General features: G+C 45.6%; 1 non-coding gene across 1 annotated transcript; it reads right to left on the bottom strand.

Moving 5' to 3' along the window:
• Nucleotides 1–304: 304 nt before the first annotated feature.
• On the bottom strand, nt 305–437 carry LOC114609271. Its single transcript, XR_003709487.1, has one exon. It is a non-coding gene; the product is annotated as a small nucleolar RNA SNORA17 (small nucleolar RNA).
• Between the last annotated feature and the right edge of the window lie 4,494 nt (nt 438–4,931).

The raw sequence follows: 4,931 nt of genomic DNA, 5'->3' as shown, positions 1-4,931 counted from the left end.
TTGGAAGATGAGCATAAAGAATGAGCTTGGACTCAGAGTCCAAGATGATGTCCTAGAACCTTCAGCAAGACTTTAAATAGGAAGTATGTGTGACCCCAAGTGAAGGTCGTCTGTTTCGGGCTCACTCCTTCCTGAGCCCTCAGTTCCAGGCAGGGCTCTTCAGATCTCCAGCTTGCTCCCAGTCGTGGCAGCCTGCATGGCACTAGACTGGTGGTTGTCTCAGGCTAGCTCCCTGTCTGAGGCCCTGGTCTTGGACTCTGTCTCAGGGTTTTGGTTTGTTCTCTGGCCCCCTCTCCCCCCAGGGAGTATCAGGCTACTAATCATTCAGATATTCACAGGTCAGAACACTGAGTATAGACTGCCTCTCTCCTTTCTGCCACCTACTGACAACGTGAATGTGACACAGCAGCCACACCTGCAACGTTACTAGGGGCAGCTCTACAGATTTTTTTGTTTGTTTTTGTCAGAAAAAAAGCTGTCAATGTTTTTAAGATGCTTTTCTTCATCTTCAAATGTATGATTGTGATATGTATGATTTCCCCTTAACAAGAAAAACATAGGGAAAAAAACAGATGGATTTTTAGGTCATTAATGAACCAGCTTTGCATTCTTGGGATGTACCCTAGCTAGTCACGGAGCATTGTCTGTTGGATTTGACTTGCTAAAATTAGGCTTTAAGTGCATATGGGTGTGCACATGTGTTTGTGTCTGTACTCATGGGGTTGTCTGTCTGTAGTTTCTGCTACTTGTAACATTTTTGATTGAGTTACAGTATAAAGTGGTTTCTTGCAACAATCTGAGTAGTAATATATTCTGTACACCTTCCTGGAAGACTGGAATCAATATGAATTATCCTTTCAATGTTAGGTGACAAGGTCATCCAAAGCTGAGATATTCTTTGGGGGGGATTTTTTTTAAAGGACAATGTATAAGAATAGAGATAGGATAATTTAACGTGTTGTGTTTTACTTTAAGTACACATATTTTCGTCAAGGACTTTGGCACTTTATCTTATCAATATATTAAGTTTTTCATAACACTGTCTTGTAGTCCTTTGAACACCTGTAGAATCTGCGGGCTGTCAGCACTCCTCTTCTGTCAGCAGCTGGACCAGTCTTCCCTCCCATCCTTTCCTGCCCTCTTCCTTGCTTCCCCCTCTCCTCCAACAATTTGACCACCGGCCTATCAGGGTTTGTTGTTTGTTTGTGACACAATCTCTCTATGTAGCCTTGACTGTCCTGGAACTCACTCTATAGACCAGGCTGGCCTCAAACTCACAGAGATCCACCTGTCTCTGCCTCCTGAGGGCTAGGATTAAAGGTGTCCACCCAATCCCCTGTGGTTTGTCAATTTTATTGACTCTCTAAAATTTTTTTCAGCTATTTTTTTTTGTTTTCCTGTCTTCTACTGCAGTAATTTATTATCTGATTTTACTTCTTTCTCTCCTGTTTCTTCTATATGTAATTTATGCTCTTTGTAATTATGTAATTAATGCTCTTGGTCCTGGTTTCTAAAGGGGAAGCTCAAGTCATAGATTGGAGACCATTCTTGCTTTTTAACTTAATTTGGGGCTATAGTTTTCTTTCCAAGATTTGTTTCTCACCCAACTGTGTTATGCTGTGCTTTGGCAGTCAGTTCATTGGGCTTCTGTCTCATCTTGCCTGTTGGAAGGCACAGGCACTTTTTATTGGGTGTTGTACATTATTGCTTTTTTCTTATTTTATGCTGACTGCTTTTGTTTCCCTGTATCTACCTCTGAGCCTGCTGTGTGTTTTACTTTTGTCCTGGCCTCAGACGGCTCTATCTAGGTTCTGCCCATGAAAGTACTCAGAGAAGCAGTTCTCAATCTATAGGTTGTGACCCCTTTTGCGGGGTCACTCACTTTCACAGTGAGCCCCTTCACAGGGGTCTCATATCAGATATTTACTTCACAATCATAACAATAACAAAATTACAGTTATGAAGTAGCAGCAAAGATAATTTTATGGTTGGGAGGCCACTGTATTAAAGGGATAGAGCTTTAGGAAGGTTGAGAACCACTCCCTTAGGGGACCAGCGTTTGCTCTAAATACTAACTGCCTTGCCTGAAGAAAGGGTTCCTGATGGTTCAGAGGCCCTGCTAGTGGCTAGGACCTCAGTTCCTGCCCTGGCTTGTTGTGTCTGGCTAAATGTAGAGTCTCTTTTCCTCCAGTCCTTTCCGGTAGCTCTCCTGGCCATCTCCTCATTCGCATCTATGTAATGGGCCTCTGTACCTCTGTATCTCCGGGCACCTGCAATGTTCCTTCTCTCCAGGTTCCTACCCTGCTTAGGTGGGCGCTCTGACTTGCTCAGCCATAAGCTTTGCCACAGTCACTCTTTCTAAGGTGTGGACTGGGTCCTCTCTGGTCTGCGACATGGATCAATCACGCGGCTCTTTGTCTCTGCTACTTTTCTTTTCTTTTTTTTTTTTTATTGGATGATTTATTTACAATTCCTATGTTGTCCCCTTACCCCATCCCCCACCACCCCCTCGGAACCCCCAATCCCCTCGCCCCTCCTCCTTCTTCTCTGTGGATGTAACCTCTATCTGCTACTTTTCAAAACTTCTTCAGCAATTCTTTTTTTTTTCCCCCCTTTGTTATTTTATATGTACAGGTCCCTTTAACCTTATCTTGGCTATTTAATCTAATTACAATCTTACAGGTAACAGGGGCTATTTTTCCTACTGTACAAACAAGAAACACTCCATTTGGCTGCTTTACTAACTCCTTAAGGTCCAGGTCTGGACAATTGAGGCACCTGGGAAGAAGAGGGCTTTGGTCAACTTTGAGCTCGGGCTGCAGATCGATGGTGGCAGTAGTGTCCACTAGGGGGCGGCAGAGGCCCGGCGTGCTCTGGTTCATCTCTGGGTTTTCCCTTTGTTTCCTCCCTCTAAAGCTAATTCTTGCAAGTCCCTTACTACCCTGGCGATTTCTAAGCTCGGCATGGTTAATCCACAGCTCCGCTTCTTGTACTGTGGGCTGAGACACTCCTCACAACTTTCTGTTACAAGTAAACAGAGAGCAGAAGTCACGGCGGCTTGGTAACAAAGATGAGCGAAGACTGGCTGGATTCGGACGGTTACTAGTTTTCTGGCTGTCTTCTCTACGGCTTGGCTTTGCTTTCAGACTCTTGTCCCTCTTAGTCAACCAGCTGCCTGTTGCTGTTCTAACGTCACCTCAAACAATGCACAAAAAGTGAGACCTCAGGCCACCAATAAGTCTTGGTTCTACTTGATGGAATCACATGTGGGGTACACAGGCTTACTCCAAACCCTGCCCACAGCTGCCTACCGAAGCAAGGGCTGGCTTGGGTCAAGTATGTTCTGCAGTTAATGTCTTGTGCTAAACAGGCAGAGAGTCTGCAATTATCTCAAGCTAATGAGAGCTGACGTTAAGAGCTGGGGTGCATGCCAACCCCTTCAAAGCACACCAACTACAGGCTGTAAGAGCAGCTGAGGCATGCCGGTGACCATTTATAGATATTCATCATGGGAGTACTTAAGAGTCTGTAGTGTCAGGATCTCACCCAAGACCCTAACAAGTGTTCTCTGTGTGAGCTGCTACCTAAGGGCTCACTGCGCAGACTCAGAAGCGGCTCACAACTACAGAGGGGTTTGCAGCTTCTGCCCTGAAAAGCCAGTGAGGAGAGGGTCTGGGATCTGACCTATTTGTAGTCTGGTTTGTTTGCTGTCCCAGAATAGAGTAACCACCAGGCATAAGGCTAAGATTGAGTAATTATCTAAAGGTGTTCAGAGAATGATCTGCTTACTTGGAAGGGAGGAAAGCCGAGAGAGACATCGCAGAACTAGAGAGCCCGTGGGAGCACACAGTGACAACATTTCCTTTAGCTTGTGGAGGCCGAGCAATGCCCGGGAGAGAGCATCTTCAAGATTTGAGGGATCAGAGAAATGAGCCAGGCATGGGAAGAAGGGATGGACCTGTCAGTAGTTGGAGGGAAAGGGAGCAAAACACCAATAAGTGAGAAAGTTGGGGGCTCGTCACTCCCTTTGTCTCCAAAACACATGCAGTTCATGATGTTACCTGATAGTTTCAAATCCTAAAATCCTGAAATGGTGGTGGGGGAAGCACAAACAAAGCAAAACACTACCCATACCTGCCTCTGATGAAGGCATTAGATACTCGGTCCCCAGGCACAGGGTGCAGAGGACAGCTGCGGGTGTCAGGTGTGTGCAGGAAAACTACATTTCCCTCTGCCCTCTGTTGTAACTTGTACAAATTGAGAAGGGTTTCAGACTCGGCTGTCTTGGCAGTGACATGGGTCTTTGGTTTCTTAGAACTCCAGGTTTGTGACAGAACTCCAGGTTTGTGACGTCAGAAAGGTAGATTGGTTTCTACACTCTTGAGAAAAAGAAGGGTTGTTTCCTTAGCTGAGTGAGAGTAATCAACTTAACAACTGGCTCCTCATGAACATCTCTGCAGCGCAAGTCCACACCATCCACTACCTGCAGAGACAGGCTCGCTGAGTGGTTCTGGGCATTGTCTCCTTCTTGGCTCGGGCTTTCATCAGGCGCAAAGACTGACCCTCAAGGAGCAAAGCACAGTGGAAGCCACTTGTACTATTTACCTAGACGTTGATATGACTATAATTTCTGAAAAAAAAGTAAGGGAGGAAGGGTTTAGTTTAGCTCATGGTTTAGAAATTTCAGTCCTCGGGTGCCTGGCCCCATGCACTCATGGGGCATCATGTCAGCAGTGCTGTGTGCATGGAGAATAACGGGTCACCTTGTAGTGTATCATGGGATAGGGAGGATGGGACTAAATAAAAAGCCATTTATAACCTTCAGATACTCTTATACTGAGGGTCTAGGGAATGTCTTTGCCAGTCACACCCTTCTAGAGGCTCCAAGTGTTCACAACCCAAGCCTGTTGGGGCCATTTTAGACTCAAACC

This window comes from Grammomys surdaster, unplaced genomic scaffold, assembly GCF_004785775.1.
Source record: "Grammomys surdaster isolate TR1022 unplaced genomic scaffold, NIH_TR_1.0 125950, whole genome shotgun sequence".
NCBI lineage: Eukaryota > Metazoa > Chordata > Mammalia > Rodentia > Muridae > Grammomys > Grammomys surdaster.
The sequence above is the reverse complement of the archived record's forward strand: the minus strand, read 5'-3'. Positions and strand labels throughout refer to the sequence as shown.